Source organism: Neovison vison, chromosome 11 (genome assembly GCF_020171115.1).
Source record: "Neovison vison isolate M4711 chromosome 11, ASM_NN_V1, whole genome shotgun sequence".
NCBI classification, from domain to species: domain Eukaryota; kingdom Metazoa; phylum Chordata; class Mammalia; order Carnivora; family Mustelidae; genus Neogale; species Neogale vison.
In genome coordinates this window covers 101147495-101160338 of record NC_058101.1, presented here as the reverse complement: position 1 = coordinate 101160338, position 12844 = coordinate 101147495, and the positions used below count along the sequence as shown (strand labels likewise).

At 40.3% G+C, this 12844-nt stretch overlaps 1 long non-coding RNA gene across 1 annotated transcript; it reads right to left on the bottom strand.

The window, feature by feature from the left end:
- Positions 1 to 8505: 8505 nt before the first annotated feature.
- On the bottom strand, positions 8506 to 11281 carry LOC122890162. The gene is made up of 3 exons (XR_006381070.1): positions 11167 to 11281; positions 10426 to 10509; positions 8506 to 9108 (listed from the first exon to the last, which is right to left on the bottom strand). It is a non-coding gene; the product is annotated as an uncharacterized LOC122890162 (long non-coding RNA).
- Between the last annotated feature and the right edge of the window lie 1563 nt (positions 11282 to 12844).

Genomic DNA, 12844 nt, shown 5'->3' with positions numbered 1-12844 from the left:
CCTGGTGGCTCAGTTGGTTAAGGGTCTAACTTCAGATCAGGTCATAATCTTGGGGTCCTGGGATTGAGCCCCAAAGGGGGCTCCATGCTCCGCGGGAAGTCTGCTTCTCCCTCTCCCTCTCTGCCCCTCCCCCTGCTTGTGTTCTGTCTCTCTCTCAAAAAAATAAATAAAATCTTTAAAAAAAATGAATTACTAAACAGTTTTAACATCATAATATTCAGATGGATCAGTGAAACAGAATAGAGCTAATAAAACCATATCCTCTAGTATGAAAGTGACATCACACCATGAAGGAACAGGAAATAATATCATTTAAAAAAAGTGCTAAAAAAAAATTAATTAAAAAAAAGTGCTAGGGCAATTTGTTAATTATTTAGAAAATTAAAATAACACATTTTCAGTTGGTTAAGCATCTGCCTTTGGCTCGGGTCATGATCCCAGGGTCTTGGAACTGAGCCCTGTGTCAGGTTCCCTGCTCAGCTGGGAGCCTGCTTCTCTCTCTGCCTGCTGCTCCCCCTATTTGTGCTCTCTCTCTGTCTCTGTGACAAATAAATAAATAAATAAATTATTTTTTAAAAATGAGACCAGCTTAAAGAAAGCTGATTACATAAAAATTAAAAAAAAAAAAGAATAACATATTTTCTCTCTTTTCATATACCCAAGTCTAAGAGTTAGGTCTGAAAAGCAGAAACAATATTGTATGTATATATATTCTATATATGTAAGTATCCATCTATGAAACATTTGATATGGGAATGGGAGCTACTTTTTTAAGCATAAAAAAATAGATTGAGGGGCGCCTGGGTGGCTCAGTGGGTTAAGCCGCTGCCTTTGGCTCAGGTCATGATCTCAGGTCCTGGGATCGAGTCCGGCATCAGGCTCTCTGCTCAGCAGGGAGCCTGCTTCCCTCTCTCTCTCTCTGCCTGCCTCTCCATCTACTTGTGATTTCTCTCTGTCAAATAAATAAATAAAATCTTTAAAAAAAAATTTTAAAAAAATAGATTGAGGGTTGGCGGGGAGGGATAGAGAGGCTGGGTTATGGACATTGGGGAGGGTATGTGTTATGGTGTGTGTTGTGTATTGTGTAAGACTGATGATTCACAGACCTGTACCCCTGAGACAGATAATACATTATATGTTAATAAAAAATAGATTCAATCACAAATACAAAGCACAGTAAACTGATGACACAAAAAGGGAAAACTCATGTTCTAAAATGACAGTTGGCAAATCATGAAAAATATATGTCTTGACAAAAATTTAATATTCCTAATATATAGATTGTTTATAACTCAGTGAATGGAACACCCAGTTTTAAAAATAGGGAGGGGTTTCCTGATTGTGTTGGTGGATAGAACATGCAACTCTTGATCTCTGGATTGGGAGTTCAAGCCCCACATTGGGCATGGAACCTACTAAAAAAGTAAACAAAAATAGGTGAAAGACACATAAAATTTTGGAAATACAAATGACCAATATATGAAAGAATGTTTAAATTCATTGAAAATGCAACTAAAACAGTAAGATACCATTTTTTACCCATGAAATTTTAAGGATACATCTTAAAAGGAAAATACCAAATATTGATTAGAGAGAAGTGTTCATATATTGCTGTTCGCAATTACACTGAAACTATATTTCTGGAGAAAATTTAAGACTACACATGAAGGTTTTTAAAGTATTTTTTCCTAGCTGCAGACTGGGTGTCTACATTGGATTCTGGGCCAGAATACCACATTACCGGGTAAACCTGAGAATCCCAGGGAAGTCTGGAGTTTGGTTAATAGCATTGTCTTCAGTGTCAATGTCTTCATTTTTGAGAAGTATACCATGGTCATGTAAGATGTCAAAATTAGGGGAAGGGAACACTTGAACTCTCTGCACTACCTTTACAACTCCTCTGTAAATAAAAACTCATTCCTCTCAGAAGTTTTCTTAAGTAAATATTCATCCCACTTGGCTCAATCAGTTCTACTTCTAAGATGTAACTATGGATAACAATGAGAGAAAAAATAGTTTTGGATTAGTTATTCGTTATTCGTTGCAGTCATATACTTGATAGAAAAAGAGAAAGGAGGAAAAAGACAAGCAGTCCAAATGCTCAACACTATGGGCAATGTTATAGCCAGACTCATTCACACATTAAAGAATTATGAGACCTCCTCTGGATATTGGGGCATAGAAGCAACCAAAGTGAAGATCTCTGACATGAAAGAACTTAATTTCCAAAAGAGGAAAAACTGACAGTGAATAAGATAAATAATACGTGTAGATATTAGTCATCAATATTAAAGCCCAAAATAAAATCACTGAAGGAATGAAAAAAACCAGGGGGAGGTTGCGCTTTTGGGTAGAGAGGACAGAGAAAGCCTCACTGGGAAGCGGATATTTGAGTGAAGACCCAGGGGAAGCAGAGCGCAAACCCTAAGGACCTCGAGGCAAGTCCACAGGCCTCAGTGCAGGGGCCATGAACGGGACATCTGCACAGAGTGTACAAGGAAGGATGGTAGTAGGAGAGGAAATGATAAAGTTGGAAGAGAGCACAGATGGTAGGGACAATGGCTCAGTCTGAGTGAGAGGGGAGCCATGGAGGGTTTTGAATAGAGAAGGAACATGATATGACTTGCAACTGAATGGATTCTCTCTGGTCCTGGGTTCAGAATAATCAGAATAGAGACAAGGGTGGAATCATGGGGTGTTACCTAACAAACATTATTCTTAATAACTTGACAGCATCCAAGTGCTCAAAATATTGCACTGTAAGTTTAAAAGGAGGACACAAATCTAAATACACTATGATCCCTTCTTCTAAAAAAACAAACTGACTGACTTTTGGATAGTAAAATTACAGTTAAGTTTTGTTTTGCTCTCAACTCTTCTATGTTTCTCAACTTTTCTGTAATGAACATCTTTTCCTTTAAAAGTAAGTGAATGAAAATGTCTACCTGATTATGAATTGCTCACCTCTAATCAGTTGAGGTCTGAGTGTGATTTCTTTTTCTTTTATCTTTTTTTTTTTTTTGACTAATGGGAATTTCCTTTTTAATTCTTTTTTTTTTTTTAAGATTTTATTAATTTGACAGAGTGAGAGATCACAAGTGGGCAGAGAGAAGGGCGGGTGGGGAAGCAGGCTCCCTGCTGAGCAGAGAGCCCAATGCGGGGCTCAATCCCAGGACCCTGAGATCACGAGCTAAGCCAAAGGCAGAGGCATAACCCACTGAGCCACCAGGTGCCCCCTGAGTGTGATTTCTTACAGCATTGAGCCTGTTTGATTCAAGATATTTTAATATTCTTCTATAAAATGAAAGCTTTTGTAGCTCTGAAGGCATATTGAGCTTTTTTAACCGAAACTTCCTCAGTCTAAAATGACAATAGGTTAAGGTTTTTTTATTTTTATTTTTAATTAATTAATTAATTTACATGTAATGTATTCTTTGTCCCAGGGGTGCAGGTCTGTGAATCATCAGTCTTACACATTTCACAGTACTCACCATAGCATATACCCTCCCCAATGTTCACCACCTAGCCACCCTACCCCTACCCCTTCCCCCTCCACTCCAGCAACCCTCAGTTTGCTTCCTGAGATTAAGAGTCTCTTGTGGTTTGTCTCTCTCCCGATCCCATCTTGTTTCATTTTTTCCCTCCCTACCCCCCACGACCTCCTGCCCTGCCTCTCAATTTCCTCATTTCAGAGAGATCATCTGATAATTGTCTTTCTCTGATTGTCTGATTGACTTACTCCGCTTAGCATAATATCCTCTAGTTCCATCCGAATGACAGGATTTCATTTCTTTTGATGGCTGCATAATATCCCATTGTGTATATGTATGTATGTAGATATATACAGACACATCTATTTATCTATCTCTCTATATATACCACATCTTTTTTAGGCTAAGGTTTTTACACAACAGAACTTTAGAGCTGAAAGTTTTAAAGATAATTTCATTTAGTTTCAGGAGATGGAAGAATCAGTAGTGAAATGACCAAACCATGGACTCTTGTTGGATCCAGAATCAGAACCCACACGTTCCGATATCTGGTCTGACTCTACCATATGGTCAAGGAAAATTGAGAGCAAGATGCCAAATTTTAAGGGTTTACCTAAAACACCAAAGGTAGGATTCTTATTTCCTTTCATTTCAAGCACCTAAGTTAAATGGTATTTTTTAAAGATTGTATTTATTTATGTGAGAGAGAGAGAGAGACTGAGCATGAGCAGGGGGAGAAGGAGGGGGGAGGAGCAAACTCCCCACTGAATAGGGACCCTGATGCCAGGCTCGATCCCAGGACTCTGGGCTCAGGACCTGAGCCAAAGACAGACACTTAACTGACTGAGCCACCCAGGTGTCCCTAAATGGTACTTTTTAAAAATATTCATCTATTTTAATCTATTCTCTTATTTAAGGAATATCTTCAATGGCTACTATGTGCCAAGCTCTGGTAAAAACTTTCAGAATTTAGTCTAAATGAAAAGCAATGATTGTAGTTCCTTGCCTGTGCACTTAAGGGGGGAAAAAAGAGCTTAAGGAAGTTACTTTAAAATATAAAAAGTACTGCCACTATCAGATTTTCAACATGCTAGTAACTGTGTATTGAAAAGCTCTTTGCTGCCCCATTGTGGGGAACTAAAGGTCTTCACATTAAAAAATCTTAAAGGCAAGAGTTACATTGGAAATTAGAGATAATTTCTCTGGGGGCCTGAGATTACCTAATACCATTTACCCATGTGAGTGGTAAGTTCTTTCTGTTTTGTTAGTAAGACATGTAATTGCATAGAAAACAATGAGGCTTTGCTTCTTTCAGGAATCATCCCATGATGTGTGTAGAGGTAAGTTGTAGGCAAAAACTTCTAAGGGAGCAGAGCTCAAGCTGGCATACCTGGGAAGAAAGTCAAACATAGCAGGAATGTGAGAATGGGACTAACAGCATGGCATGCTTCAGACACCAGTGTCTCTACCAGGAACTGACCATATGACCTCTCTGGGCCTCAGTTTCCTCATTTGTCAAAGATTTGGAGAGAGGATCGCTCAGGACCTTCCACAGGTTTCTTGTCCCGCCATTATAGCCTCTCATGTTGAACATCTTGGCTGTGTCCATGAACTAATAATATTCCCCCACCCCCAAGTAAGGAGTTGTGAAGTTTCTGGGCATCTTTCTCCTCCCTGCTTTTCTGCTATGCATGTACAGTGGGCATATCCAGGAATAACTACAGGCGGTGGAAAGAGGACTGGACTGGAAGATAGCGCCTGGGTTGGAGCCCCGATTCAGCAGTTACCTTCTCTGTGTAACTGTTGGTAAGCATTTAACTTCCTTGGGCCTCAATTTTTCCTGCTGTCATAGAAGAGAGTTCAACTACATCAGTGACTCTCAACTCTGGCAGTATGTGAGGCTCACCTGGGGAGTTTGGTAAAAATGCTGATGCGTAGCCTCCTCCCCAGACCAGTTAAACCAGAGTCTTAACTGGGTTGGGCCTAAGCATCAGTAGCTGCAAAAGTGGCAAAAGCTAAAAACAAAACAAAACAAAACAAAACAAAAAAACTATTTGTAAAAGCAAAGAGCTAGAATAGCCAAAATGATCATGATACCAAGATGTCGAATCTCCTTCTAAAGCTACAGTAAGCAAGACAGTGTGGGATCAGCACAAAGTCAAACAGACCAGTGAGGCAGACTCACACACATAAGAGTACCTGATTTGTGATGAAAGACGCCACTGTCATATGGTGGGGGAAAGGGTGGAATTTTCCATGACTGGCATTGCATCCGGTGAATATCAACATACGGGAATAAATGAACCTTGACTCCTTATCTCACACCACATACAAAAAACAATCTAAAGAGTGACAGGCCTAGATGTGAAAAGTAAAGCAAGAAATCTAAAATAATGTAGGAAAGTGTCTTTATGACCTTGAGGTTGTATGGTCGCCCTTACCTATTCTTTCTGTAGTTCCCTTCCACATCAAATATGGCTGACTCATGTGACCACTAGGTTACTGGGGTGCAGCTTTGTAAAGTCATGAAAAATATGTGGCTTCTGCTTTGTTCTCTTTTGGATCACTTGTTTCAGGAGAAGCCAGCTGCCATGTTGTCAGGACACACAAGTGACCCTCTGGAGAGGCCCATATGGCAAGGAGCTGAGGCCTCCTACTCATAGCAAGAATCTGGCACATCCTGCCCACAGCTATGTAAGTGAACCATCTTGGAATCAGACATCCCTGCCCCAGTGAAGCCTTTGGTTGACTATGGCCTTTCATGATATCTTGACTATAACCTCCTGAAGAATCATTCGCTAGAACCACCTAGCTCTTCTGCTCCTGATTCTCTGACACACAAAAACCAGGAAATCATTTACTTTAGCCACTAAGTTTTATTTTGTTCTTTTGGGGGTTTTTGCTTTATTTATTTATTTGAGAGAGAGCGAGCGAGCGTGAGAGTGGAGAGGTCAGAGGGAGAGCAGACTCCCCTTGGTACAGGGAGCCCGATGCAGGACTTGATCCTGGGACTCCAGGATCATGACCTGAACGGAAGGCAGTTGCTTAACCAACTAAGCTACCCAAGCACCACCTTTTTTTTTTTTCTTAAGATTTTCTTAATTTATTCATGAGAGGGAGAGAGAAGCAGAGGGAGAAGCAGGCTGCCCGCTGAGCAGGGAGCCCACTGGGACTCCATCCCAGGACCCTGGGATTATGACCTGAGCCGAAGGCAGACACTCAACCAACAGAGCCACCCAGGCACCCTTAGCCACTAAGTTTTAAGATAATTTATCGCATAGCAATAGAGAACAAATACATCCTTCAGAAAGCTTCCAGACTAATCTTATTAAAGTATATCTGTGCCCAGACCTCGGTCTCCAATATCATTCCCATTAAAAGGAACTGGAGCACATCACAAAATGACTCTTTCTGGAACTAAGGCAGTGTAGGTATAAAATAAGCTTCATTATGCCAGAAAGTGAGGAGGTGTTAAGAATGGGGGAGTGTCACAAGAAATCATCTGAAGAGGTTCCCACTGGCCCAATCTAGAATAATTTGAATCTCAAAATAACTAAATCCAGTAATGAATTATACACCTTTGGAAAAATTAGAAACTTGTAAGCCCAAACCAATAATAAAACCAATGAAAAAGTGTATAAGATATGAACAGACGTTTTCAAAGAGAAGACACATATATGGCTAATAAGCTCATGAAAAGATATTCAACATTAGGGAAATCCAAAATAAAACCATGGAGATACCATTTCACACTAGAATGAGAAATAAGACATAAAATAGAGACTATAATAAATGACCATAATAAAATGACAGAAAATAACATGTATTGGTGAAGATGTGGAGAGATGGAAACCACTGTCTGTCGATGGTGATTATATGAAACAGTACCATCCTTTTGAAACAGTTCTGTGGGAGGCACCTGGGTGGCTCAGTGGGTTAAGCATCTGCCTTTGGCTCAGGTCCTGATCTCAGGGTTCTGTGATTGAGCCCCATGTCAGGCTCCCTGCTCAGTGGGGAGCTTGCTTCTCCTTCTACCCATTTCCCCGCTCCCTGTCAAATAAATAAATAAAATCTTAAAAAAAAAAAAAAAGGAAACGGTTTTATGACTTTTCAAAAAGTTAAACATAAAACTACCCTACTTCTCAGCAATTCCATCCCCAGGTAACTGGGGAAACAAACATGTGCAAGAGAATGTTCCTATCAGCATGATTCATTATAGTCCCAAACAAGAAGCAACCTAAATGTCTATCAACTGGTGAACAAATAGACAAAATAGAGTAGATGTATACAGTAAAATATTATTCAGTAATGAAATGGAATGAACCACTGACACATAATATACCATTGGAGAAGCCACAGTTAAAAAACATTTTGCTGAGACAATGTATTTAAATGATTCCATTCATATGAAGTGTTTTATAACAGGTAAGTATACAGAAACAGAAAGTAGATGTGTGATTGCCTGGGTCGGGAAGTAGAAATGAGGATTAACTTTAAAAGCGCATTAGGGATCTTATTGGGGGGATGAAAATTTTAAAACCAATTTATGGTAAAGGTTACACCATTTTGGTAAAAGCCATTGAACTGCACACTTGAGCTGTGTGATATGTGAAATAAATCTCTTTTGCAACAACTAACATGATAATCTGAAATATAATAGGAATGTAACAAATTGACTCAATGGTATTTCATTGAAGAGGAGTCTACAAACAAGGACGTATTAACTTTGTTTTTTAATAATAAATAATCTTTCTAATAAAGCATTTTTAACACTTAGGCCAAACACTGTGTTTGAGATAAAGGATAATGAAATGATTTTATCCAGGAGCCAAGATGAAAATTTTAAAATCATATTTTACAATGCAAGCAAATAAAAGTAATGACCCTAATTGAACACATTTTAATACCATATGCAGTTTTCCTCTTTTTATTTTTTTTATTACGGACAATACCTACAGAAGTTAAACAAATCTTGTTTCATCTACACCCAGCCCACTTTCCATCATCCCCATTCTGCATTGATTTACTGTGAAGCTAGTCTTAGACATATCATGTGAACATATTCATAATGCAAAATACATCTTGCAAAGATGGCTCAAATCTAGTTGCAGTTTTATTTCAAAGAAAAAAATGACAAGGTGTATAAGTATATTTACGAAATGGTGTAGGGAATTTCAGAATGTCAAATCAAACAGACTAGAAGATCATGGTTTGTAATTCTCAAATGTTTTATGATTAAATTACAACTGTAACAATGTTATTGAAGGTTGTATATCCTATAGTTCTTCTTATTCAGTCTTACTACTCAGATTTCCTTTATGTACGATGTGTGCTTCGTTTAAAAGAAAGTTTTCCACAAGGAATATACCAATTTGGCATTTCTAATTCTAAAAGATGACATGAAACTCTGTTCTTCTCCCATCATGTTGTTTGGGAGCATTTGTCCTCATTGTATTTTTTTCCGGTCTGAATTTGTGTAGCCACTCTCTTCCCACCCCTTATGCAAAGGCTGAGAAGTGAGTTGTCAATGATAGCTTTTAAATCTCTCCAAAGGCTATTTAAGTCCTTTATATAGTTTCCTTGTTCACAAACACAATGCTCATGGCAAAGCCAGTACCTAAACATAAAAATAAAGACAAATTAACTAAACTCTCAATAAATCTGTTATTCAAAGAGAGAGAGAGAGAGAGAGAGAGATGAAACTAAATGCCGTATCTGACCCTAGAGTGGATTCAGTACTAGAAGAAAAAAAAAAATCTATGAATGATATTACTGGATCAATTAACTAAATTGAAATACTGGTGCTCAATGAGATAGAAATGTTGTAACAGTATTGAATTTACCAATGTTGACAACTGTGCTGTGTTATATAAGAGAGCCACCCAATTCTTAGGAAATACACACTAAAATACTGGATGAAGAACCATGATATGTGTAACTTACCCACAAATGGCTCAGGAAGTATATCTTTCTTTCTACATGTTATACATATCTTAAATATTATGGATAGATAAAGATATGTAGAGAGGTAGACATAGATAAATGATAAGAAAAAAGATGACAAAGCAGGGGCACCTGGGTGGCTCAGTCAGTTGGGTGTGGATCTCTTGATTTTGGCTTGGATTATGATCTTGGAGTCATGGGATTGAGCCCCACTTTGGGCTCCATGGGGAGCATGGAGCTTGCTTGGGATTCTCTCTCTTTCTTCCTCTCCTTCTGTCCCTTGCTTGCTCTCTCTCTCTCTCTCTTAAAAAAAAAAAAAAAGATGAAGAAAATGTATAAAATATTAAAATAGGTAAATATGGGTGTATGGGTTTCTTTGCATTATTCTTATTCTTAATAATTTTTCTATGAGTTTGTAATTATTTCTAAATAAAAATTTAAATGTAACTGTGACCACGACTCTCATAAAAAGGCCGACCCTGATCTGGCCCATGCCAGCTTCCAATCTAATATTTATGGTTATTCTATATTAATTGTATTTCCAGACCATTTTCTCTTCTGTGTTCCTTCACAATCTACAGATGCATTCCTCTGTCTGTCTGGAACATCACTGTAACTCTTTTTCCACTTGATAATCTTCTACTCACCCTCACTACTCTGAGGAAGTAGTTTAGCACACTGGTGAAGAGCAGAAACGTGATCAGTGAAGAGTCAACAAATTGAGCATTCACTAAGTATGTTAGCTGCTACCCCTGTGACACCCCACAGACACACCCTGCTACTCACCCCAATCTAACCTCCTCCATAGTCCCTCGCATTCCTCTGTGGAGAGCAGTTGCAGCATATCTGAAGGACCTACTGTCCTCCCTGCTTCTGCCACTCTCCAGGGCCTCCACAATGTATATTTGCAAATAATGCTTCTTTGATATGTATTTTTTAAGTATTACAATGATCCATTTATGAGACAAAAATAAAAGCAGTCACCACTTACTCCATTCTCTGTGCCAGTCCTTCCCTTTGCAGTCTCCAAACTGGTTCAGTGAGCAGGGTCATGCTTCCCAGTACCCCTCTCTTTCTGTAGAGAGAAATGACAGAACCCCCAAGAACAGGCTGAAGGTGCCAGTCAGGGGCCACAGAAACTATTACTGGATCCCTGAAAGGCCAAGGCCACACTTGGGAAAAGTCTCGCAGTCTTGGTAAAAGAAAGTGATTCTATTCTAACTGTCATTTGATCAGGACTGGGCTGGAGTGGAAATGATGGAAATGATGAGAGTGGAATGATGGAGGAAAGCTGTTAGGGTTCAAAGACCAAGGCCAAGAAAGAACTCTTAAGATGTCTTTGGTGCAAAAAGCTGGTTTTATTGAAGCATGGGGACAGGAGCCATGGAAAGAAAGAGCTGCAGTGGGGTCATGAGGAGTGGTCCATTATACACTTTCAAGTTGGGAGGGGATTCAGATAGTTAAGTCTCTAAGGCATTTTGGAAGCAAGGTTTCCAGGAACTTGAGCGGGTTAGCTATTGTTAGAAAAGGTCATTTACTACTTTCTAATAAAACCTTAGTCATGAGACCCTTCAGATCCATATCAGTCAGCCATGGACTTGGGAGGTGATTGCCAACATGTATCTTGGGGGGTTTAGAGATAATAGAAATTTCTAAAGGAATTTTTATATGTTAATGTAGTTTCACTCTCGCAAAATGAAATAAATAAAATCTTTTAAAAAAATAGACTTACAAGATCCTGGGGGTCGGGCTAAAGTTGCCTTTAAGTTCCCTTAGCAAAAACATTAACATCGAGGCAGTTGAGTCCTTAGAGGAATGTCATTCTGCCTGTTTCAAGGACTTGTCCATGGCCTGTGGGTAGTAAGAAAATTCATTTCTCTTCTGCCTTTGTTTCCCACATCAAGAAGACTGTAAACTGGGGGCTGTATCTTAGTGTGGAATCCCCCCATTTCCTTTTATAGACAAGGATGCTGGAGCCCAGGTAGAGCAAGTGTTGCAAGGGTCCTAGTGCACACAGGTGACAGAGCCAGGACTCCTGATGCCCATGTCTGTGCTCTATTCTTTCCCTCACACCTTTAGCTAATAGACAGCCTCAGATTTGAGAGCCACTAAAAACATGGAAACAATTATTCCTCCCAGGGGAAAACAGATCACGATCTGAAAATATAGCATCCTTGGGCACTGTTTTACATTACACACATTTTAATTAGAAAGTGTTTATTGTGGCAGTGCTAGACTATGTTTGGACGTCTGGCCTTGCATGAGACACAACTTGTAAATGAGAACTGAAAGCTAAAATCCACCTCAAGAAACCTCCACACATCCTCCTCATCCAGCATCCTAGCCTCACTTCTAACCACACCTAATCCCTCTGTCCCACCACCCCCGCAATATTTTCTTCTCTTTCTACTTTTTAATGGGCAGCTGCTTCTGCCTAGAATTCTCTCCTCTTCATTGTTTTTCAAGTTACTAGTGTTCTCTGTGTAATCTTTCTTCTCCATTTCCAGTCCCACTGGCTTTTGCATTTGCTACATTCTAGCACTCAATGGACTTGAGTTACTCGGATGTAACGCTGTCTCCTTAAGCAGTAGTGATCCTAGTATTGCTCCAATCTAACAGAGCTCTGAGCAACAGAACTTCTCCCATAATCTTACAGAATTAGATTAAAAAAATGAGACCAAAGCAAAGGAATGGCGAACACTGGGTTCACTGTGTGGATTCCTTCTGAGGCCGATTTTTGGGTGGTGTGTTTGTGGAGTCTTATTATGTATTTAAAAATAATAAAGATTGTGTATTACTAAAGTACAGTAACCAGAAATCATTCACATGAACGAGAAGACTGACCTAACGGGTATCCCCATCTGCCGTTACTTGGCGAGGCATCTTTTCCTCCGCTTCCTATGCCCGTTACATCACAACGGCTGCTTTTTGACCTTCAACCGTCCACTTTCACCGCACTGATAGACGCTGACGTTGACATGGGTCACCGCGGGTCAACGCCCTTTCCCTCCCGCGGGCCCGTTCTCTGTGTTGCGACGCAGGGGTCCTCAGCCGTTCGTTTTGGGGGTGAGCAGTTTGTTTCCTTCCGTTTCCGCAGGAACGGCCAATAGCCACCGCATTAAAATGATCACTACTGCGAATCTGCAAGTATGTATCCGGCGCCGATAGACGCACACGCCTCAAGGGCGAGGATTTAAAAACTTAACGGCCCGCGCTTCATCTCACGAGCGGCTTGCGCCTCTTCCGAGCAGACGCCTGCACCGCGAGGGGACCGGAGCCCCGCCCCGCGGCCGCAGCGAGCCCACCGCTCCGCGCCCGCGCGCGCTCCCTCCTCGCCCCCGCGACCACGCCCCTTTCCCCGCCTGAAGGCCGTAGCCGCGCCCGCCCGCGTTGGGCGGGAAGCCTCGCTC